The 25,913-nt window shown below is 38.1% G+C and overlaps 1 long non-coding RNA gene across 2 annotated transcripts in view; it reads right to left on the bottom strand.

Annotated features, from left to right (window-relative positions):
* Positions 1-14: 14 nt before the first annotated feature.
* LOC136285452 (uncharacterized) overlaps positions 15-25,913 on the bottom strand; it is a 36,955-nt gene continuing 11,056 nt past the window's right edge. Inside the window, exons 1-4 of one of the 2 annotated variants that reach the window (XR_010719457.1) lie at positions 23,900-23,986; positions 4,857-4,951; positions 2,269-2,397; positions 15-1,748 (exon numbers count right to left, since the gene is read on the bottom strand). This is a non-coding gene — a long non-coding RNA (uncharacterized lncRNA). Of the gene's footprint in view, positions 1,749-2,268; positions 2,398-4,856; positions 4,952-23,899; positions 23,987-25,913 lie in introns of those variants that run through there. The other variant, XR_010719456.1, reaches the window with a different exon arrangement.

Here is a 25,913-nt window from a genome sequence, read left to right as displayed (position 1 = left end):
TTTTGAAGTCTAGAATAAATTTAGTATTTGGATTTGTTCTAACATTTTCTACTGTTTTCATCTTTTACAAGTTTATTATGGATATAACCCAGCAAATATAAATAGAGTGATTCTTTTTCCAGTTATTAATTTTCAATGATTTTTGACTTATGCAAAGCTTATTAAAATCAAAAAGAGTAGATATATTACCTTTGTAGGCTCTGGATGAGACCATTGTAGAAGAGGGACTACATGGCTTTTATTACTCCATCTCTTACATTTCTGCATTTATCCTTCAAATTGTAAAAGTAAATGTAATACCACTGACTTTTTTTTTTTTTTTTTTAAATGGGTGGGATTTGTATCAGTATTCAGCTCCTTATGTGAATGTTGTTAGGCTGGGGTTGGTCAGCATTTTTCTGTCAAAATTACTTGGTTTATTATAAAGTACATTGGGAACTTGAATAAGGTGAATGAGTATCCTATTTATATTTACAGTAAAATATTACACCACTCAGACAACACAAAACCATCTGCTTGGTCTATTAGTCTTGCTAGTACACTATTTAACACACAGAGAATAACTGACTGGGTCCTTTCTATTGAAAGTATTGAAATAAAAGAATGGAGTTAGACTTAGCCCTGACTTGTGGTGGAGGATTTGGGTGTTTGGTCAAATATAATCCCCATCTCTGACTGCAGTTAAAGGAAATATTTAATGTTTAATTTTTGCCATTACTTTGCCTCTATGTTTGCTTCTCCTCCTGCCTCATTCAGTCCCTTTCTGTGTCTATTCTAAGAGAAACTTCTGTGAAGTGCAAATAACTCTACTTGTATTTTTTCAGCTCTTTACAGAACACTTCCACCCCTGGAATTTAAAGTAAGCACTTGATGTTGACAATCCAGATATCCCCCATATCTTCTGCAAAGTAGCATTCTTGTTCAGCACCAAAATCACCAAAACTAGTGTCTGACAAAGAAGACCAAAGAATCCCTGCTAGTGAGGGAAACCTTCTTTTTACTCTAGTATATAAGGGAGGAAGGAATGTAGCATGTGTGTCCATGGAGGGAAACACAGCAATAGATGGTCTTATCTGTGAGAAATCCTGACCTCCCAGTTTCCACTGTACTATGAATATTCAGAGAAAAAACCTTAAATTTATGCCTGTTATCCCAAGTGATTTACACTGATATAAGTTCTGCATGTGAAATGTCATTGCAGCAGTATTGTTATAATCACAATAATTAAAATTTCAAGTAATTTGAAAATCAACACTTTCATGGTTAAACAAAGGTGATGCTATCTATTACCTCTACAGTAAACAAAGAATCTTATAATGTAAAGTGCCAAAATGAAGGACAGATGTGAACCTGTAAGTTGCACAGCAGAGTGGTTTCTCTTACATGGGTAACCCCAACAAGAAAACAATACTGGTACTGTGGCAACACTTGATTAGATCAAAGATATTATGTAGATATCTCTCTAGTACTCTTCCACTGTAAAGATCCAAAATTAAAGGAAGACAAATGGAGTTTCTTCTCTAATATTGTCATCATATAGTTACAATGTACTTATACGCCTTTTAATTTTTTCCCCCTTTATTTCTTTGAAATCGCACTTCTCTGTAGAATAACCATCTCTCTTACATACCTATTCACTCATTGATCCTAAAGCTATCTGATACAGCGTTGATATGGCACCAAAATTCTTCACACTTTTTCTTTTTTGCTTGCTTCATCTCTTCACGTTTGCAGTTGACAGGCTTGCTCTGTATAAAAAGAATAAACGCAGTAATTGGTTTGCCATAGGTGTGTTTAATTTGTATTGTCACAAATAAAAAGGAAAAGCAGCACTTCATCTTTTTTTTTTGGTTTAATGAGATCAGGAAAGTATTTTCATAATTGAAAACAAAGAGTCTCTTAAATAAGAGTCTTATATTAGAAAGTGAGAACAATAGAAAACAGACACCTTCCAGTGAACTCTTCTCTAAAATGCTGAACATGATAACAAACAAAACCAATTAAGTTATGAGTGGACTTCTTACTTTACATACATTAAAATACATAAATAAAAGATTTTCAATATTTTACAGGATTACACAACTTCTAATTCTTATTTATTAGTTTTATTCTTATTAATTAACCTTTCTGACTGCATAAATACTATCCAGCATATCCTGCTATTGCCACTAATGAGAAAGGTCCCAAGAAATTATATGAGAGAGACAAAAATCCAAGTAAAGCAACAGGTGGTTCTTCATATTATCTATGAATACAGCATTACTTTACCACTTTGAGGAACAAGTATTCAGCTATTGCTGAGAAGGTGATCAATTGTATCATCAAAGTTAGCTGGTTTCCACTTGGTGACTACAGTTCATTAAAGATGAACATCCACGTCTTATTGTCAATCCTTTTCTGCAAAAGAATTATTGTTAATCAATTTTGATATAAAGGTCAGAGAAGAAGAATGCTTTGTCTTCTGCCCAAGTCTGGTCATTCAGTCAACAGAGAGAGCCAGTACAGTATTTTCCAGAGGAATTAAAAAGACAGACAAATAAACAACCAACCAAACCATGAAATGGCAAGTCATAGATCAAGCTAATAGTGCAGTGCTGTTGTCCATGGAGAACAGCACTCCTGACTGACTTCCCAGCACATGGTGCATTTTCTCTTACTTTATTAGCCAAGCAGGAATCTATTTTGCCTTCCCAGTACACCCAGAAGTCCCAGAAATACCACAATGGTTCCATCTGTTATGGTAATAGCATTAACAACTATTCTTTTCAATCAAGGAACCCTATTTATCAGATGGTCACCTGTAGCAGGAAATCCCACAGGCTGACCACACTCAACACAACTAGTTTTTTAAAATTTCCTCTAAATTTAATATCTTATACCATTTAACTACACTGACTGCCCTCTTGTTCATAGGTAATGTGACAGGAAAAAAAGGAGGTCATGACTCATGGTTTAATTAAACACTCAGAATTAATCACACCTTCAGGAGCCTCAAGTAGGTACAATATCAAGAAATAGACTTCCTTGCTGTACCTTTTACATATAAGATTGATCCAGAGAAAAGGGGAAGTGCTCCTGTCCCTCAGGGGTGTAACTCTCCCCATTGCTTTGCTGGAGAATGACTGTAGCATTGAAAAGAGAAACATCTTTGGCAAGCAACCACCTCAAAGGTGTCTACTTCATGTCTACTTCATTCCTGCCTTTTCTACAAAAATGCTTGAAAAACATGCAGAAGTAATTGATCCATAGGTGCACAAAACCAGCTGTTTGCACCCAGTCCATCTTAACATTAAACTGGCTGAAACTGATAAACAAAAAGACACTGTGGCTTGTGGGATGCGCTCATTTCAGGTAACTGCTCTGTACCTGCACAGCAGGAAAAGAAGTAAGTTATGGTCTGTTTCTTATTTTCTCAAGGCTAATAAATCTTAAATTATTTCCTAAAGAATGGTATGCCACCAACAGAGAGGGAACACCCCTATTCAGAGCATTGTGTCTAAGGGAGGGGGGTCTCTGCAAGGTGGCAATGACAAGTCTGACTCTTTTGTGTCTTGGAACAGACGTGGTATATGCTCGTACATGAAACACTGCCTAAGCCATTATTAGGCTGTTAGGTAAAATGTTAATTTACAGCATCACTGCTGTGACTATGATAATGCTGCAAGAGATACAAACGGGGTTATCAATTTATTTGAATCAAATATTGTTAGCATCAGCCAGAGGAGAGGACACCAGGTCCCAAACTGGCTAGGGGCCACTTTGCTTAAAAGGGCTATGATTACAGATAACTGCTGGAGCTGGAGCATGGACCTTGTGTTTGTGACTTTTCATGTCCATCCATTTTTCCCTCTGTGATTTCTACCTTTCCCTCCAGAGAACACAAAAGACAACAAACACCACACAAGAAAACACAGTCACTTCTACAAAATGGTGCTTAAGACAATGTGCAGTGCCATACCTAGACCTGCAGGGAGCTGGCCATTAGGCTATCTTTCAATAACCTTCTTTGGGGACAAAGAAAGAGAGACTAGCATTGTGGTTGGAAGAGGTGCAAGGTGCACAGATGCACTTTCCACTTCCCCCTGGCTTTACCCCTCTCTAGAAAACAGGAAGTCTTGGAAGGAGGAAAGTACTCTAGACCCTACTGACTTCAGATGTCATTGCTTTGACCTCGTGAGAGGGAAGACATCCTGAAGTCCAGAATTCTGGTGGCACATGAGACCTTTTTCCTCCTCAACTGGAGCTGTGACTGAGCTGTAAGCTGAATTTCACACTCAGTGCAGGAATCCAATAAGATAGCTCCTTGATGTTTGGTGGTTATCTTGATTTGGTAGTGCAGTGGAAAACGTTTTGTACTTAACTTCACATAAATGACACAGGCACAGCAATATGAAAAGTTCTATAGGAGCGGTAGCAACTGCATACAGCTTTTAGGCTAAGGATTAGCTGCCTTTAAATAGGTTGCCCTCACTAGATTGAGAACTGATTGCAATAACTTCTTGTCTCTTCTTTACCTCAATCAATAATTTTTAGGGTTGAAAATAATCAGAGTGCAATAATTCCTCCACAGGAACAGTCACGTAGTGATGAATTACGTATTCCAGTCTGCATAAGTATGAAAGGAGAAAGGCAAATTTTGAACAAAATCTGCTATTCTGAGGCAAAGTTTGTGTCTCTGCAACTGACAGGTATGTGCCTTTATGCCTTGCAAAGTTTAATACTTAGTGGGAATAAGCTTTGGTAACACAACAGACATAAAAAACAGACAAACCAGCTGAAAGCTCAGCTATATGTGTCCTGTGTGTGCCTTTAAATACTATTAAAATTGAATTTGACTAGACTTGCTCAAATCAGACCTGTTATCAACAACACATTGTCTCAGGAGACCAACATTTGTCCAGTTAGGGCTTCCTTCATTAATCGTCCAGCATCAAGCAAGCCAAATCCAAATCTGTGGAGAAAAAGCAATTAGATATTTTAAGCAGTGATAAGAACACCACAAATAATCAATTTCTATGGCATTAACAGCTACCTGGCCCAGAAAAAGTCTATAAAAGCTAGAATTTATTGCAGAACACCAGACAGCTTACAGAGCATTGATTCGTAGTAGTATGCATAGATTGCTGGATTTAAAGAGAAATCCCTAATGGTTTTTACCTTTAATTTTTTTTCCTTTAAAAGGGAAAACAAGGATAAGGTGTTCATAAGGCCAAAATTCAGCAAAAGAAATGTCTAAGGAGTGTTAAACAGAATTTGTTTATCTTTCAGATGAGCAGAACACAGCCACAGTGTTTGATGGCAATTATATGCAATTTAATGCATAAACTTCGTAAGAGATGTGATGCTAAATACAGTCATAATACTCTATGGTTAGAAAAATACATTAATTTGGCTTATTTTTAAAACATCTATTGTACCTGAGATGCCAACAGACTAGAAATAATTTTTGCATTTGTTCTGCTTGTGAATCTTTAGGCTTTAAAGCCTTCTATTCCTCCATAGAAATCTCTTACTGGAGTATTTTATTCTGCATTAACCTTTGTGATTTGTAACTATTTATAAAAGCAAAACAAAAGGTGTGAAACCCAGCAGGCAGAACATTATTTTCTGCAGGGGACAGCAAAGTTGGAAAACCTATTTAGTCTTAATGTTCCCAAAAACCCAATTTTTGTACGTGGATGTTATAATTGCTCTTTCAGTGTGAACCAAAACATATCTGAACTCAGATTTCTAGACCAATGGTCTGGGAAGTCAAAGTGGACTTTGGCAATCATCTTGTCTGACCCCCTGTATACATGCACTAGAATCTTTCCCAAGTAGCTGGATAAAACAATGTCTTTCAGAAAGATGTCTAATCTCATTTTAAAGACTCCAAGGTATGGTGAGTCCACCTCCTCTCTGGGTAAGCTCTTCCAGTGTTTAATTACCCTTACTGCTAGGAGACGGTGTCTTATTTCAAGGTTGAATTTGTCTAAGAGCATTCAAGTACTGAAAATGCAGGGTGTTTGAGAGAGAGCAAATATAAGTGACATGATACACTTTATACTAATCCTAAATCAAAAGATTATGGAAATATTGAAAACATGACAACTAAAGCTCTATTTTGGCAAACATTTATGCAAGGGGGTATCTCTCTGCCTAGGAAATGGTTTCCTTTCAATTCTGCAAGCTTACACACATGTGTAAAGTTACGCCAGGGCTTCAAGTGCAATTCAAAAAGAGGCATCTGGAGTGACTTTTGCTGAAAAAAATATTAGGTATTAACTAATAAATACAACCTCCCTCAATTTCTGCCGCCTTCTAAGCAGCCTTTGTGGTTGCTTATATATACTAGAAGAAAAAGTGAGAAAACTTCCCATTGCAGAAATGTGATTGCTGCCATAGGGGGATGACTGCTGAAATCCAAACACAACCCAAGAGGGGAGAGGAAAAAAAGAGGAATGGAAAAAAAAAGAAAAAAAAAAGAGAGAGAGTTGTCAAGATAATTAAAACTTTGCAACAATTCAGTAGTGGTGCTGATAAAAACAGCACTGCTGGCTGAATGCAAATAAGATGGTAAAGGCCCTGTTTGGATTATGGTAATTACTCAGTCTGAAGTTAGCTTCAGCCACACACACATATGAGCACACACATACACACACAGCAGTGGAGTGGAACCTGACAACCATACTTGGCGTGCGATCATAAAATTCCCTGGCACGCTCTCAGGATGCCATGTGGAGCTATTTGTACAGTTAGGTACGGGACTCTGCAGCGCAGGAAATACCAGCGGAAGCACGGCTGACCCGCCTGGCCTTCAGCAAGAGCCTGCCCCCCCCCCCCCCACTCACTGCTGGCCTGCATTCAAAAGTGATCTCTGGAGAAGGAAAATCAATCGAACACATGTTTGGTCTAAAAATGTCATTTTGGAATATGTTAAGATATTTCCTTACATTAGACCATTTTGTTTGCCCCAAAGATTTGTCAAGTGCAATTGAATGCATACACATCACAACACATGCCAGTGCCAGAACAAAATAATTTCAATGTGTCCTTTAGTACTCCGATAAAATGCAGGCAGTCGGTGTTGAAACGAGATGCCCTGTGAAAGTCTTGAGAGCACTGGCATTCTGCATTTCTTCCAGGAACTTGTTTCTTTAAAATTTGGGATTCATCCAAATGAGCAGATTTTGCGTAAGAATGAGGAAGAGGACCAGCTCAACCTCTCCTCTTGCCTTCTAGACGGAGGAGTTGAGGCAGGCTAATTTATGTGATGAAAAATCATTAAAGGAATTACAATTTCCAACTCTGATTCCTAAATAATAAAGCCTTTATGAGGACAATATCATTACAAATAACCCTATTAATCTGTTGATTCAGCTTTAGAGCCAATTCTGATATATGACAAAGATGTGTTTCTTCAACAGTTTTCACAAGTTAATATTAAATAATATTGGCACACACATCATTTTTATTACTGAGTTCTTTGATTTGTTCACCCTGCACAGTCTCTGCAGCTGTGTGTTTTATGACCTACCCATCACAGGAGAAACTCCCATTAGCACCGGCACGCAGCAGAGGAGATGTGAACTTTGCAATCAGCCTTGCTATCCTCGCTCTGTTTTGGGTTAGTGCTGAAAAAGCTCTTTCGAGCAGATCAGAATAGTCACAGCCCAATCTGAAAGTGCACCCATACTGTGAAGGGCAAGCTTCCCTGCCTGGCACGTTCAAAGTCTGCAGAGACTGTATCAAATCCAGATTTATACATGACTGTGAATGTCAAGATGCAGTCCTCTGACCAACAGGCTCCTGAGGGAAGGCACCCACACCTCCCCCTTCTCTCCCCTTCCCTCCACCTTCACCCCCACACCCTTTTTCTCTCTGCATCGACCCAGTGTGGTTGCTAAAACATACACACACAAAGTGCATCAGTCTTGAAAGGCTGTAAGATGCTTGGGTTGCTGTACTTCAGCTGAGACACAAATTAGGTCTGTTTTGATTTGCTGTGGGGATCCTTTGCCCTTGTGTTTTTATCTCTTTTTCCAAAAAATGCTTCCTTAAAAGAGTACTTATCAGCTGATAGGCCAAAAATCAAAATTACTTGATATCTCTTCTGAAATTATCTCAGGGAAGTTTGCACAATGTTTTCTCTGAGATTTTTATCTTAATTAAAAAAAAAAAAAAAGATGTATAAGAAGAGGAAGTGAAAGGAAAATTAAAAACTGCTAAACTCTCAACTCTTACCAATCACCTGACAGTATTAATCCAAGACTTGCGCTTGTACAACAGAGAAGAATGATTGGTTGCAAATTCATAATTTCAGTTTAGAGATTAATTTTGATGGGGTTATCATGAAAAGGGTGGTCAATACAATTTACATCTATCACCATAACATCATCCTTTTCACTTTCATGCATTTTGTGCATATTTAATCACCTGTGGTTGCCTCCAACAAGATGCAAAAGTTGTGCTATGATCCTAAGGCAATCAAGAGTGTTAAGCATTTCAGAAATGGCATAGCACTACTTTGCCATAAAAGAAGAACATTTGTGAAGGATATAATATTGTATTATAAAGAGAAAAATTGCAAAAGATTGTTAGATGTTAAAGGAAGTTGATGAAAATGCAGAGTTATTAGTTCATATTAGACAAAAAGTGCTTTATAACTATATAGTGTTGCTATTGTGATAAATGCAGTATTTGTACCAAAATGCTCATTTCTTCTCACTACTGAGAGATATGGGATTATGTGTCTTAAAATTGAGAAATAATGATAAGACTTAAAAGACAAATTGAGGACCCACAAGATCTTGAATTTTTTTATTATATATACATTTCCAGAATGAATAATAAGTTTCTGGACCCTTTAGTGCTTTCTGTACTGTGTGAATTTTTTTTTTTATTTTTTTATTAGTGTGGACAAATAAATTTTATTTGATAGCTTGTTGTATTTAAAGACAGTGTAAAACTCTCATTGCAAACAGTTGTTTACAGTGCGCTTTTCAGCACAAAGCTGTTTTAAAGCTCAATTGTGCATTTTGCAGATAAAGTGGGAAAACTAACTGAAGGCTGTATTGTAAGCAGTGGTTGCCGTGGAAACCCCAGTTTCAAGAGCTGGTTCTCCATTACCACTTAATTTAGGCTTCCTAATTGCATTCCACTAAATCGGTAGCGACAATATCTGCAGAGCAAAACTGCATGCCCAGTCTAGCGCAAACCTCTTTGAAACAGGCTTTTTGAAAGCCAGGAGCTATAAAAACTCAGCATGACGTGGAGCATATGAGAAACCTGTAGTTCAAATGTACTGCTGCTTGCTTTCTCATCCTTAGTAACTTCAGTGCGCTCCACACCAATCTATTAGTTCAGTCTACCTTAAAGATCATAAAGCTCTGCCATGTGGAAACTCATCTGTCCACCAACACATTGGTGCAAAATAGATTTAATTGTACTCCCAACCCAGTATCATGTCCATCTTATTTTACTACACACCAGCAGGTAGCCGGTGCAGAGCCTTACTTTCCTTGAACTGCCCTTGCTCCATAATACGAGGAGAACAATACTTTCTCAGTTTAAATCATTTGCCACTGTTCAGCTGTGCAGCAAGCCAGACCGCCCATATGTGACCTAAAGAGAGCCTTGTCAGAACCACTAGACATAAAAGCATTCCAATTATCGACCATACTGCTTTAATAGAGGAGGCAACTAATATGATAGTGTAAGTGATTCTGCCACTGAGAAGCTCTTCGTCACTGTCAGATTAACACTTGAGTTAAACTCTTGTAAATCAGTCACATTATGCCGTCGGTTGAGAAATAAACACAGACCTATTACTCTTAGAATTCCGGAGGGCTCTCCCCGCCATCCGAGTTGTGCAGGATGCCCTATTAATCTGAATTTTGTCATGTTTATTATTTTGCAATTGCTAATGTGGCTAACGTTGGAAAGATTTAAGTTGTCTGTGATTAGATTCTGAAATGGATGTACATGCCTTGGAAAATCTTCTGTGAGGGAAAAGGAGAGAGAGGAAGAGAGGAAAACGGGAGACAGCTTATGTGTAACTTCTGACTGAAAAAGAGAGCAAACCACCAAATTAATTAAATCCTATAGCTCTTAAAAAAAAAAAAAACAACAAAAAACCCCCAGAACATTTCAAAGCAAAATATTCCAGTGCCTTCAACCGGAAACTTCCCACAAGCTCACAGTGAAATGCATCTCCTAAACACTAAGGTGGTTACATTTGAGTCCTTCGATATGTATTAAATGAAAGCTGAAGATGAAAATAATAAGTAAATAACTGCTCTTACAATTCTCCCTTCTCTCCGCAGTATGATTAGATGCTAGTAAAATACCTTTCAGTCATGCATCATCAGCCCACCATCAGTTCTGTGGATATTTCTGTGTATTTCTGTCAAATTTCTTGTCCTTTTATGAAGTTTTTTTCTTCTACTCTGCTTGAGTTACTTTGAAACCAAAATGAAGACACCTCTGCTTTTGATATAGGGATTTTGGATGTGAGGGAGTGGACAGAATAAGGATTGTTAACACAAGTTGGGATTTATTTCCTGCAGCACAGCTCTACCCATTGAACGGAGCCCTCTCAGGTGGATGGTGAGGTTGGGACAGAAGGAAATGGGGACAGGGACTAGAGAACTGTCCGTTGAATTTGTTTGGTTCCAGGTTGCTTCAGCCAGGTGGACACTCCTCAAGATTTCTAATCTTCTGCTCTTTAGATATTAGGAGCCCTGTCTGGAACCAAGGCAAATTCTCAAATAAAGAATGTGTACAGATCTTTCTAAAAATGCTGATCTGAGATGTAATCTCAGTGTCTTCCAGGTCAGAAACAACAGCTACAAGATATTTTAGGCTAAATATCCTTTTCAGGCCATCTTTCTCCAGTGAAGTAGGGAAAAAAACTTTCCTGTCACTTTTCTTCTCTATGAGTTTTTGCAAAGATCTTCTGGGAAGACAGGTGGAAAAGGCCAGAAGTAAAAAGGGAGGAATAGGAAGGAATTGGCACCACCGTTCTAAAACTCTGCAGAAAAACTGCTTGAAAGACCATGTGTTTGAAAACCATATAATTCTTATGTTTGACTTTGCTGTTTAGAAGGCCCTTAACCAGGGCAATGGCAGAAATCAAGGCAGGACCAGTAAAACTGTATTGTTACCCAGAAGAAAGTCAGCAAAGACACTTTCCACTTTTTTTCTTCTAGTCCCTATGGTTCACTTTTCTAGGGGAAAAGTGTGGCCTTGAAAAGGTGGTACGAGAACTCAAAGGAGGAAACCCTTGTTTTGGACAAAATGAATCATGGCAGATCTTGATCAGAGGCTGCTCTAGGCATCATCCAGAGTAAACTTTCTTTGGGTAGGTCTACATGAAGAGATTGTGGACATACATTATTTCCTCTCAGCAGTCTTTAAAGTGGTGACTGATTTAAAAAGAAATAAAATATATCCAATGTAATGTGTCTCTGTCTGTCAGAGAGACATTACGTTGGATAAAAATTCTGGTGTTCAGTTTATGTAATTCAAGTCCTAGAGAAAAACAAAGAAAAATTAGAAAGCTCTCGAGAGACAATGGGATCTATTCTGTCCTCACACGCATGACACAGTTACAAGTGGGCTTCTTGCCAACTTTTGAGCTCAGCTACACACATGCAATTTTCTTTGACTTAAAGAGAGCACATATTTTTGTGGGCAGAATGTGGACTTTTTCCATATAGGAATTCATATTATTTTTTATTATTTGTATGCTACTGTGAGGATCATGGCCTCATTGCTTTTGAACTTTAGGAAAACAAGGCCTTGTGTTCTACCCACTGGAGAGATTACAGCCCAGAAGAACCAGCATCATGTGAAGGGTGGAGACCGTTTAACTATCAGTCCTCTACACGGTCATATCTTCCCAATTACAAAGAGGCGTATGTAAGCTTTAGTCATCTAGAAAATAATTGACTTGAAATGGGTGCTTTCAGATGCCTGACAGATTCTCTGTGTGTGCCTTTGCCTTCCATCCCTGCACCCAGCACAACACTGCTTCCCGTCCCAAGTTTATTGAGTCCTCATTCTCAGAGCTGGTTTACCCTGAGAACACACCCAGTCTTCTTTCAAGCACCTGCTTTTACACAGTCTACACACCACTGCTGCCAGATTCTGTGCTCAGCTACACATGTGGCTTCCTTTGTCTTAGAGTATATATTTTACTGGGCACAGCCAGTTCTTTTAGGGTATGGGTCTATACAGACAAGGAAGCCCATCTGGCTCACCTTTGCTTGAGATTATAAAGGCCCTAGCAGAGTGGAGGAATTTGAAGGAGCAGAAGGCAGTGGTCTTACTGCTCTGTTTTGGCACCATACCTGGCATCTGACACGACACTTGAAGAAGTAGGAACACACTGGTAGGTGGGAATTGTGTAAATGAGCTCTTCCTCTGAATGCATCTCTGTACACAGCGCTTCACTATTTAGCAATCAGCATAGTGGAAGCAAGAAATGAGATGGACTTAAGGATTTATTCCTATGTGATGGAAGTAGGGATAAGGCAGAGGATTTTAAGTCCTCAGAAAAGAGATGAATCAGTGTGTTCAGTCTCTTCTGTGTGCCTTTTTCAATGTCCCCAAGTATAGCTGGGGTTCTGCAGGTTTGGGACGGAAGGGTTTCAGGGCAGGGAGCAGAGCCAGGGAACGACTGCTCTCTATCCCTCGCCACCCCTGGCACCTTTCCCGGTGGAAGTCAGAGTGGGGATTAACACACACGGAACTGGTTCTGTTCCAACTCCCCAAGAGGAAAACAATATTTTTTCAAGCTATATGATTCTTGTTTGCAGCTACGTGACACGTTATTTAATGGCTGTGAAATACTGCATTGTTCTGATTTTGAAGATGCACGCATCTTTGGAGGACCGTTCTCATTTTTCTAAATGCTTTTTAAATGCAACATTTACAAACACCTTCATTTTCTTGTTGTTGCTGACTCGCTCATTGACATTTTAAGCTAAACAGCATATGGCTTATAGCTTTGTACAAGCAATTGTATACAATTCATACATTTTCTGGAATTAAAAAGCCTTGGAAACACAATGACAATTTTCAAAACTACAGGTTTTTTCTTAAAGCTAGAAGATCTGTGAGGTCTATTCTTCATTTTTACAGATTTTTCCAAGTGATCCAAAAGAGTTGCTCAGGGCATCACAATTTCCTGGCTACAAAACAACAGAAACACAGGTGGATATTTAGAATTTTAATTCCCATGTGTGTTCAATGTTCTTTGTGGTCTTTAGATGGAAGGTTATTGATGGACTGTAAGGTATTAATTACTTTTATCAGCATCTCAGACATCTCTTGCTGAAGATTTAAATCAGCTTCCCCTGGAAACATAGGAAATAGGATTTAAAAGGGCCTCCTGCATCAAGTTCAAGCCCCAGCTTTTGCTGTCAACTGCACATCACATAATTGGTTTCATGAACTGCTCAAGTTTCATGCTGTAACCAGTGAAGTTTCTTGCTTCCCCTGCTCCTGTTGGAGGGCTGCTCCAGGATATCATTCCTGAGCTTCCTCCTAATTTCCTGTTGGAGTTTATTCATGCCCATTTTATAACCATTTGTTCTTATGTCAACATCATCCTTTAAATAGCTTGTCTCTCTCTTTGTATATTTATAGACAAAAGCTATGTTCCCTTTCAGCCTTTGTTTTGTTTGTGTAAACAAGCGAGGCTCTTTTAGTTTGCCATATTTGATAGCCCTTCCTCCTCCTACTAGTGCACTCTCTTGGTGCTTGTCCCAGTTTGAAATAATTGTGTTGCACGTGGGTGCAATAAAATGGGTGACCCAAGTTGTGCACTGTCTACCCATACTCTGTCAGAGCAATATCATCCAATGAAAATTAGGAAAAAAGCCCACCATTTCCCTTCCCACTCACCCTCATCAAACTTTTTTTTTTTTTTTTTTTTTTTTTTTTTTTTTTTTTTTAATATAGGCACAACATATCTAAGGCTCATGATCACCTTTTATTAGCAAGGAGAGTGATCCAAAATTTTTAAGTACCCAACTTGTACCTCTTCTTTCAGCCAGCTGCTGAAGCAATGCTACCCACACAAACTGTGTGCCTAAACACACTGCTTCATTATTTTCTGAAGTGTACTATCTTGAGGTTGCACTCCCAGATTTCACCTTGTCCCATCCCATTCCTTTTCTGCCCTTTTCACTGCTTGCACTACAAGATACTATTCCTAGCTTTGTGCAATCAGAAAATTTCACTTGCATATACCCTCTTTGCTGCAGTGTGGGTGTTAATGAAAATAGGACCCTACAAAATGATCAATAATAAAAGCAGTATGTATAGGGCTCAACTACTGATCTCTATCCATCCCAGTAGATCTATTTTCAGTACAAGCTGCAGTCACCTCTTCTCCAGACAGTTCTTTTCAGTTCTTCCAATTGATCTCCTCTTTCCCCAGTTTAAATAATACCCCTCCCCCTGCAACGATGATAATATGATTTTATGGCTACCAGAGAAGCGAGATCTATTGCATTTCCTTTCTTTAGAAGAACCTCATTATTTATGGCATGATCCATTTTTGGAAAAGTCTGACATGTTTCAACACATATCTTCTTTCCTTCAAATTAATTTTAAAACCTGGCATGCAATGAGAGCACATTATGAATCTGAATAATTGCTGCAACAGTCGTGTACTTGGTACTATAATGGGTTAATTGTTGCAGTGCAGGAGGCTGATAGGGAGCCACAAGAAGGTGCATGCCTTAATGAGGAGATGGTAAGGAGCCCTGGGGCATAGAATAGGGGCTAATATGAAGGAGAAAACAGTAGGATAGAAAGCTGAGTAACCCAAATAAAGATACATTTGCTCTTGTTTATGTTGCAATTACTGTCTTGCATTATCACTGACAAAACTTAGAAACACTAAAGTAACTCAATGAGATGGATGTGTGCGTGGAATATTTCTGTGCCAGACTGGGTTTTCTATATTTTAAGGTTTCACTGGCACTCCCTACTCAAAACAATGAGCTACCACTTAAACGGAAAACCAGACCACTACTTTGATGAGTGGATGTACTGTTGTTACAGTCAATACTTTTGATTCCTAGGGAGGGCTTCTGTTTCCAGCCTGCATTCTTTTAAGGGAGGAATTTTTGAAAGACATAAAATTCTCTTGGTCTAAGGACACAGTCCAGAAAATAATTGGAAAGTAGTAACTTTAACACATGGATCGGAATAATGCTGCATCAAATGCATACTATGCAATGACACTGATCCACTTAGTGACACTTTGTTCAGATTTTCAGGCAAAACTACCACCAGTTACAGTTTAAGACTGGTCAGTAATACACAGAATATTTATTTTGCCTTTTTATTTTTGAATTAAATCACTTCTTTCTTTCTTGGAGGCTGGCTGGCAGGGGTAATGGGACCTTGAAAGACACAAGGATCAAAATCAAAGAAAACTGGTTCAAACCCCTGAAAATGTTTAACTTGATGTCCGGAATGGTCTATCAGCCTTATAATATTTCTCTCATTTTATCCATTAATTAAATACCTTTGAGTCATATTTCTCCAATAAGGGTTTTTTTAAAATTAAATAATTTCCTTTTCTAACAGCTGAAGCACAAGTAGTGGGCTTTAAAATATGTACTAGTGGGCTTTATAATATGTACTAGTGGGCTTATAATATGTACTTTCTCCAAACAGCACATGGTATCAGGTCTTCATGAGTTGCTAGTTGCTGAACATTCCTTTCTAGGATGAATTAATCGTAGGAACAAATCAATATAACTGTAAATGGAACTGGGATCAAAGTCAGACTTACTGAATATTGATAATCATCTAGGTAAACACTGGGGGGAGCTTCCAAGACAAATAATAAGATTCTCAAAAGCATGTTTCTGTAAAACAAAGGCAAATATATAGCATTTAATAAAAACCTGTGTAGCATCCCACAGAAACAATAAACAGAAACAAAGTAAAAGAGTTTACGTAAACATCTGCTCAACCCTTTTCTTTACCATTATTTTATTCTCATCTTCTTATAATAGATGTTCTCCCCTACTCCTTACATGTTTCCTCTTGATTCTCCAGCCTTCTATGCCCTCCTTGCTCTCTTTAAAGTAGAAATTGCCATACAGGATTAGACAATAAGTCTCTGTGGTCTAACATTCAATCTCTTTGAACGAGCCAGTGTATCAAGTCTCCTCCTTGTCTTTAACAGAGACTGACATAAAGCATGAAGCTTGCCATTAGTATCCCTCTTACAAAATAGGTAACTACAAGTATTTTGTACTGACTGTTTATCACAAAGTACTTGGCCTCAGTGACACACAAGGACAATTATTACTATGAGCTAATTATATACTGTGAGAGGAGAGGGGAAATATATATTTTTTCATGAGTTTCAAAAGATCAGTTTTTGCCTTTAGCCAGTATTCCCTTTCCCTCATGTAATGATAGGAGAGAAAGGATGAAAATTCCTGACTGACCCCTACTATTATTTTGGAAATACTTACCGTGTCAGCTGTGATTTTGTTTCCTTCCTTTATTTCTGAAGTCTCCCATTCATTATCTGTTGCTAGCATTTTTATTGATGTGTAGCCTTGTTGGTTTCGCACCGTGTGTGTGTGCCAAGTCCTGCACAACAGCCAACACACCAATGGGTGAGGGAGCAAGAAGCAGTGCACTCATTAGGGAGTTGTAGTGCTGGAAACATGGCATGCACTTGTGTGGATGTGTGCCTCAGAGTGGGATGTCCTCCCAGAGAAGAAGCACCAGTTTTACATCACCTCTGGAGACATCCCTGGCACAGACACACTAGTGTGCAGTGCTGTTGCCTCTGTGTCCTGTGGTTCAACCAAGTAGCCCGTGGGTGACAGGGAGTTGGCAAAGCTGCAAGGTTGTTTGGGAATCTTTCCTAGCCAGAGGCAGGATGCTTCACAAGCCCCAGGGACAGTGACCCCAGTGCAAGCTGACCTCTTGCTCAGGAAAGCAAGTCCTCAGAAAAAGGAGGGAGAGGGCTGCCGTGAGCAAAGTGCTGGGGGAGGAAGAAGCAGGAGGAGAGTACCGTGTGGTTCATCAGCTGAATGGAGAGGGTAGGAGAGGGGAATCTGGTAGTAAATGGAAACAGATGGGCAAGTTCACAGGATAAGAGGTGGAAGAATAAAACCAAGACTGTCTTTGGGAGGATGGTGGGGATGAAGGCTGGGGAGCTCAGAGAAGATGTAGGAAACATTCTCCCTCTTGTGAATGAAAGACTTGTCTCTAATACAAAAAGTCCAGACTGTCTTATCAGCACCTTGAAGATGGTACACACTAATGAAGTAGAAAGAAAGACAGGTTTAATTTTCCAGTAAGGTGATAGTAGGTAAATTTGTGCTTTTGCAGTGGTTTATGAATATCTGATCTCCCTGTTTTGATGGTACTTTCTCACCACATCCATCCCAAACTGAACTACGTTCTGCTTTATCTTCAAGAAAGAAAAGAGCACTGGGTTACAAGCTCTTGCAGAACAGTCCAAATGCTCTAACCTCCAAAACCATGAGCCACCTGTAAAAAAGTTTTGGGAAACTCCAAGTAAACAATTTACATAAAATTGTGGAAGCAATATCTCTTAACTGTTACTGAATGGAGAATCAGTTCATGGAGAATCAGTTCATACAGAATCATTGACTGTAAAAAGTGCTACAACACAAATCTTATAAAATTATTCCTAAAATTTAATTTGGCTAGGACAGATCTATCTATAAACTTATGAAAAAGTGGTTAAATTGGTACTAATCCACATTCTTGCTATGTCGCTGTTTATGTGTGTATGGACAATTATTTTGCCATAAAACTATCTTCTATTGATTTTTCTTAAATTATTTCTTTACTATACAGTTATCTTTACTGCATAATAGTGTCTGAAAAAGGACTTGAACCAAATTTGCAATGACAATACTAAAATAAAAACCTATGTCATTAATTTGGATCACCATGGCATGTAGAATATTTTCTGCAAATTAACCCAAAAGAAAACCTATTCCTGCTCATGTGCAGTCATGATACAATTGATACTACCTATCCAGAGCAGACTTCCAAGTGATTGAATAATCTGTACTTGAAAACTAGTCTACCGCAAGTTGATTGCTTCTCTTGTATGCTCTCGTCATCTCTATATGAGTGGTGAGAGAAAAGACAATATACCTGGACATGCTGTTAGGGGTAATGTTCAAACAAGAAAATAATGTGTATATATTGCTTTAAATCCCATCCTATCAAAAAACTGCTGAGACCTCTAATTCTCATGACGATACCTTTGGGAGCTGTAGGTATCTTGAAAACAGTGCTGCATGTCACAGTAAGTGTCTAACAGCATGTGACTCAAAGCACTGCATTGCGAGGATAACACAAGAAATAATTTATGTAGTTGATAATTTCCATTTCCATTTAACAAACAATCTGTTACCCAGATAAAATTTTTGCTGTGAAGACTCCATAAGATGAAATTTGGAAAGATACATGAATTTGAGACATGCATTTCAAAGAACAACTAAAGGAACTCACTGCAATATGGAGACATAAATATATCTGCATGGAAATCAGGGGAAATACGGAATTCGTCTTAAACGGCAATGTATTTAAACAAAACAAAATGGTAAACTTTATAGAGATACAGACACTTTTACCCAGGATTTGTACAGCTAATCAAGCTGCTTGTGATGAAAATTTTCTTTTTATTTTCAGTATTGTCTATTATTTGCACCGTGAAATGCCTTCAGGCCCTGAACTAGAAGCCAGGTTCCACTGTAGTGGATATTAAGCATGTAATGAAAAGATAGGCTTCCCCTCCAAAGTGTTCTTGAGCTAAATTTATGTCCATATTGCAGTCAGAAGACAGAAGTGACTGCACAAAGCATGGATGTGCTAGATCCAGTTTTTAGGCATCTTGATAACCTAGACTGAAGAACACAGGCCCAGTGAGGACTAGTTACCCTTCCCTCACAGCCAATTTTGCATATGTCACAGAGCAAAAAGCAAAAAGTGAATCTTGAGAGGAAGAAAGTAGACTAAGGAGTAGGGAAAGTTTGTAATGCCATTTGATTTTGCATGTAAACAAATGGTTCAGGAGCACATATACGGAAGGTTGTGAGGTTACTCCAGAGAGAAGGAAGGTTGGAGAGTTTAGGATTATACCCAGCCAATACTAAAATCCCTGCTGCTGGTTAGCTGTGCTAATTTGCCTGCCATCTTTGTTGTATGTAGAATGCCTTTGCTGGAGAAGCACATAGCTAGCATGCCTCGATGGCAGTAGAGATTAATTGAGCATAAGCTCTTTTGGAAAGTCACAGCATTTTCTTGGAAGGCAACAAGGGAAAACTGATAGTTTTGCTGTGTAACTGAGTTTCATAATGAAATGTCTTAAAGCAAATCCTTGTTGACTCATCACTCTTAAACCTTTATTAAAAAAAGCTTTTAAAGTGTATTACTTAAGTGTATAATTTGAGGATCTTGATGCACTATTCTATGTGAGTTCTATGTTTGGCCTCTCGTAGATGAGACAGCATTAGTACTTAGAAGTCAGGAATATGAAAGTTAAGGTTGAATGGACCATTTCCCCTCCCTTCCACAAACACCTTAAAATGCAGTCTAATTGTATTGTCCTCTACTGTTGCTCTGTTTTGACATTTTACAGATTCTCAATTAAACCACTTAACCTGTGACATTGATAAGTCCATAAGTCAGAAGTCATTACATTATGTTGTTCTGTAGTTTGCTTCAAGATCCAAACATCAGTGAATGATGGAACGAAACTTCAGAAATATTTTAGGTAAAGTGCTGCAGTATTATGTGGTTTCAGGAAAAAACTCTGTGGCTAAAAGCTTAAAAAAAGGAATTTTTAACTCAGTGTGAATGATAACTCATTTTCAAATGTTAATATATGGCTTATTTAACAATGGGTAGTTTTAAAGTTTTAATTGTGTCTTTTTTAATAACAATACATCATATCCATTTGAAGTGTTTTTTGAACTTATATTGACTGAAAAATTAAAATCACAAGCTATAAAGAAAAGGCATCTACATATTTACAGTAACTGTTCTGTAGTGTCAGTACATTCGCTTCGACTAGATTTCCTTGTGACTTCTGTTGTGAGGCTTTTGGTTTATATACCTCTGAGTAATTTACCTTTCACAGGACTGGGCACTCCCAAGCTGTAATGTGCTTCACAGGGAAAATACATCTATGTAATGGGAACAAAAATGTTTGTGCAACAGGCTCCAAGCTGTTCAGGCACTTCAGGAAAATTCTGTGTGAATATATCAGGCAAATTTTTAGTTCCATTGACACAAATAAAAATTGTGCTTCGGTGTTTCATGAGTCTTAAAGCTCATATGGAGACACCTCAGTATATACAGGTGTCCAAGAAATTACAGCCTTGCATGGCTTTTCTAGGTTAGCTGTCTGTTCTGTATCTCCTTCAGTACTGATACCACAGATAGATTCAAAATCCATTAATTCAGCAATTGTTCTCAGGCTACTACTGTAATGCATCACAAAGTAGAAAAAATTCCTGGCCTGAGTCCTGCCAATATCACTTGGGGAAGTGAAAAGGACAGGAGAGGGGGAAGGAAAGAGAAGGAAGTTTTGCTAAGAAAGGAAATTAATGGTTTATCTCTATATCCATTTCTTCTTTTGTATTCAAGCAAAATCTAAAAATTTTTCTTAATATTCAGTTGATCAGTCTACCATTCTCATAATTAGTTTACAATAATATAGATTTATATAGGCTGGCTTAACCTGTCCTGGTTATTAGCATGGTATTGCTGCCTTGGTTTCAAATCAATTGCTATCCCCTTTCATTAAATAAATGAAAGTATAACTATTCTACATCCATAGGAATACTTCTGTATTTGTACTATAAGACTGTAAAATCCAACCTGACCTAAAATATTATGTTTCCTCAAAGAGGTTTTTATTTTGTGTTTGTAAATTATTACTGGATTGGTGGACATATCTTTTTGATGTAATACATATTTACCTGTATATTGCACAGGAGTTAATAATTATGAAGATTTTTCTAAGCCTGTTTACTGTATTGTTTCTGAGATGCTTACACGAAGTGATTAAAGCATTGGTCTTGCGACATCCTTTTATATGAAATGACCTCAGGACAAAATGAAACACTTATGTTTAGTGGGTTTTTTTGATAGATTAATTCTTTCCTATCAATCTTTCTTAATGTTCACATTAATGTACTTCCTGATATTCCCTGTCATGGACACCACTGTGGTAGATGAGTAAAAAGTACAGGACAAAATACAGAAACTCATTCTGCAAAAAGCTTGAATATACAGAATTCAGCAATACAGACATTCACTCTCCATGCGTTTGAAATCTAGGCATAAGATAGGCAATGACAATCAAAGAAGCAGATAACTGAGGCGATATCAGAAACAGGTAATACCAGTCAGTATTGTCGGTAGTGTTTATAAGAAGCTGAGGAGTAACTACAAATTACTGACTGCTCAAGGTAAACAAACGTGACTCCAGTAATAACTGATATTCAAATAGAAAAAAAATAGCAAGCATGTGAGCATGTTAAGCCTATAATCCATAAAGGGTTCAGGTGATGCCATGACAGACAACTCAGCTTTACACAGTCACCCTGATGGATGCCAGCACTCTTGCTGAACATTAATAGAAATTACCTGGAATCTCTCCAGGCATACTTAGTCCTGGCCTGTGCCAGTGAAATGTTTGGGCTTTTTCTTCCTCCCCACTTTCTTCTTTCTAGAATTGCTCAATGCACCCTTTTGCACTGGCACACTTGCCCTTTATTTGTATGTAATACCAACTCCACTCTACTACATACTGGACATGCTTCCTTTGACACCAATCTTTTTCAGGCTTTTAAACACTTCCCACCATAAGCTCATATCTCCCAAGCCTTGATGGTGCAAAGAGTCTATTACAATTTTTCTCTTTTGTGTTTAGTGGACTTGCTTTACTATATGAAGTCTAAACTACAGGACTTTTTCACAGGGATTAGGTATTGAACAGAACATCCCATAAACTATTCTGTGCCTCTTTTTAGAAATTTGAAGAGAGCTCTGTGAAAGTTTTATTTATTAGAGAACCTAGTATCATAGGAAACTGGAGTTGCATGAGATTTCAGGTAACTCTGAGATTTATGAACATCTCTGAGAAGTCTGGACATCAGCATGCAAGGTTCCGGCAAACCTCCAGCCGAGCGTGAGAAGGTTCTCCATTGCCCAGCAGATTTGTATGAAACTCCAGACCACAGAGGACTCCCTCAAGCAACATGCAAATAAGTTTCTCTGAGCCATCCCCAGTGGAGACAGGCTTTCAAGCATAGTGTTTTCTTGCAGCAGGATGGAAATGGATATCCTGAGGTGTGTCCATGCTGCCTAAATTTTGGTAGTTCATGGAGGGAGAGGGTCTCTCTTCAAGGGTGATCTGAAGCAGTAGCCATTTACAAGACAAACAGCTTAGGAGACAAATTTCCTGAATAAGTATGTAGTTAAATTTGGATAGCGTATATACTGCATACTGTGTGTTTCAGACTTTTTTCCCTGGAAATAGTGATAAATAAACCCCTGCCTCTTGTTGCTAGTGGAGGGGACATGAAAATTTAAAATATAAGGTGGGGGTGGCAGATAATGGGAGAGAAAGTTAATTAACTGGCGTGTCTAAGAGAGCTGGGTCTGGAGGCCACTGCTAAGACTTGCAACTCACTGTGCTGAGCACTGTACCAGCCCTTAGGAAGAAATAGCCATCAGCCCAAAGAATCTGCCATCCAAATAGACAAGAAAGTTGAGAAGAGCAAAGAAATGTGGAAAGGCATACTATTTCTGAGAGTTGCCTCAGTTGCCTACTCCCATACTCAGCAAATCCTGAGAAAAATCTTAAACAACCCTCTCATTCAGCCAGAGCGCTCAGCAGATACTTTTCAGTGCAGTTCTAAAATATTTTCAGCAGCCATCAGGCAGCAAACACTTCTAATGAGAGGATGTTGACTACTTCACGTGTGTTTCTGAGTTCCCAGACTACACAGTTATCAGTTACCCTGGCAGAAACTGTAATTCTGACATCAGTCCTACCACTGATTACCATTCCACAGGTATCAAAGAAACCTAAATTGCCAATAATAGTTGGAAAAGAGTTAGGGAATGGACAGTAGAAGGCAGGCAGCGAGATGCAGTTAGGAATTATATAAATTGCCAACTTTTATCATTTTACATATTTCTTTTCTGGTAAAAGTGGAATATTATAAAAAACAGGCCAAAATGGGATATCAAAAGTGATTAATCTGTGGTAAAATAGTAGGTGCAAGGAATTAAAAGTACAGTAATCAGGATAAAATACCTTAGAAGAAGACAAAAAAGGAATCAAAAGGCTTTTAGCTTTTGAGAAAGGGAATCCCATTGTAATAATTAGATCATGAACTAAGGCCTTTCACCACTGCAAATTCACACTGTGAGTTGTTGAAGTGCCACCTCTTGATTCTGCTACTGCAGCTTCTAATAGCAAACCCTGTTCTGCTTCTCTTTGTGCAAAACCAATCACATCACATCAAATTATACAACTAATTAACACAAACTCCTTAAAAAATTGCATATTATTTTGGCAAGCCAAATTAACGTCAGTCCCCTGAAACCATGTTTAGTAATTCCCACTGACTGTAGTAACGCCTACTACTGAGAGAGGGGCTAATCAACTATGGGCTCTCCTGCTGATGAGCTGAACCAAGCAACCAGATGTTTCTGCCTTCTAGGCTAATGGAAATGTCATGCATGTTTTTCTCTCCACCTAGGTGAAGAACTAATTCCACCATGGCCATAGTCTAGGTAGCTCTCTCTCTGGTGCTGCTTCTGACAGGTCCTGCTGTAGTTAATCCTGAGCAGACAGGTAGAGCCTTACCAAAGGTGCTCTGGTTTAAGCCAGATAATCCAGCCCATCAAGGCAGCTCGTTGCCAAGACGTTCTCACTGAGGATATGGATAGCAAAAAGAGACCTGCTGAGCATCACTGTGGAAAAAAAAATATATATATATCTGTCATATTGTGCTGTATGTAAAAGCTGGGCAAAGTATGGTTTTTTGTGTATTGGTAAGAGGTCCCACTGGCATTAAATTACTTAATGAGATGTCTGTTGCAATTAAAAGAGTCATAACATTTATATTAACATTTTAAAGCTTGCTTATTTCAGGAGTGTCAGTTTACATGAGCCTAAATAGGCGATAATGAACATGATGAAGTATTCCATATTAAAACTGAGTACTGTGTAACTGTCTAGTAAAATCTTAATATTAAACTATACTATATAACTTACAGGGCAGTATAAAAGCTTCATATTTAGATGTATCCCATCTTGAACCTCAAATAATGGACTCAGAATTAAATATTAATACAAAATAAAAAGAAATGCATTTATATGTAATCTTAAAAAATACATTTACATGGCATATCTATTTAAAAAGCTTACAGTGTACTTTGATGGGTGATACAGTCATTTTCAGAAACAGCAAACCATAATTTAAAGACAGCGTGTAATTATTTAACAGCAGTATTTTCTAAGTTCAGCTGACTTGTGACTCTCATGCTAGATATGCTAGTGCTAGATTGTGTATCAGTAAGCCCTATTATTCCAGATTCTTACCTGGTGAAGGAAAAAAGATATGTGATGCATTTAAAATACTTCTTAAGAAGGGAGAGAATTCAGTTTATTCATGCAGATTTAGTTTGCAAAATGCAGAGAATGTATTAATTTCAGACCCCACCCACAGCAGCTAAGTATACTCTTTATTTTGTTTTTCAATAAATCTTCAGTAGTATATGTAGACTGTAAGCACAAGTTAGTATTTTTATATTTTAAATTTCCTTTACATGCTCATTGCTGTATTAACATCTGTTCTGAAACACCCACCACCACAGCAAGGAGGCATCAATTAACATCAGTTTGGAAGTGACAGATATTCAGTCAAGGAGGAATAAAACTCTACAGCAATTTTTGCCAGCAAAATCTCATTGTGTGTGCAAAGATACAGTCTACTGGTAGCACCAGTTCGATATTTGAGGGGATGGATCACTGGAAGAATGAGGTTTGCCTCTCATGAAAGGAGACATGCATGAGCCCTTAATTGTAAATTCAAAGATAAGGCCACTGAACTGAGAGTGACCTGGCTCTGGGCCCAGAAAGTTGTGTTTCACTAGATTTAGTTTCTACAGCAGAGAAATCTAGCAGTGTGAGACGCAGTCTTTCAGGCAGCTAGATGCACTTGCCAGTGAAATAAATATTGGAAAACTGAAATTTACCCAGGATGCTGCAAGCTACTAGAGTGGACCGTGGACTACCTGACACCTGGTGATCCTGTATCACTTAATGTGCAAGGTTGTACTTACTAAAACAGTGGATCTTTCTGGCTGAATTTCAAGACTGTACCCAAGAACAGCGGAGTTAAAAAATCCTGCTATTTGATCATGGAAAATACACAGTGTTATGCAAATATCCATGTCCAAGAAGTGAGAAAAGAGCCTTGAACCATCTTGGCAATTATACAGTTCTTCCAACAGATTCCTTTGCTTTTGCATGCTATGACTTTACAAGCTAGAGTTTCATTGAGTGTGGTTGAGAAATCAGTAGAAAATGGAGAGTGAAAAAAAAAAAAGTATGCACCATTAGTATATTACTTTCCTTGACAAACAAGAAATAAATCCCTAAAAAGCAAAGAGAGAGAGAGAGAAATGAAACTAAAGAGCAAGCAGGGCTGGGGTTTTTTTGGTGTGTAGTGGTGGTTTTTTTCTTTGTGGTTTTGTTTTGGGGTTTTTTGTTTGTTTGTTTTGTTTTTTTGAGACAAATATTTAGGCTGCAAACTAATTTGAGATTATAAGAGTATGAAAATTTTCAGTAAAATGTTTCCCTTTTTAAAAGGAAA

Source organism: Chamaea fasciata, unplaced genomic scaffold (assembly GCF_029207755.1).
Source record: "Chamaea fasciata isolate MVZ Bird 193981 ecotype frontalis unplaced genomic scaffold, bChaFas1.0.hap1 SCAF_2, whole genome shotgun sequence".
Taxonomy (NCBI): domain Eukaryota; kingdom Metazoa; phylum Chordata; class Aves; order Passeriformes; family Sylviidae; genus Chamaea; species Chamaea fasciata.
The sequence above is the reverse complement of the archived record's forward strand: the minus strand, read 5'-3'. Positions and strand labels throughout refer to the sequence as shown.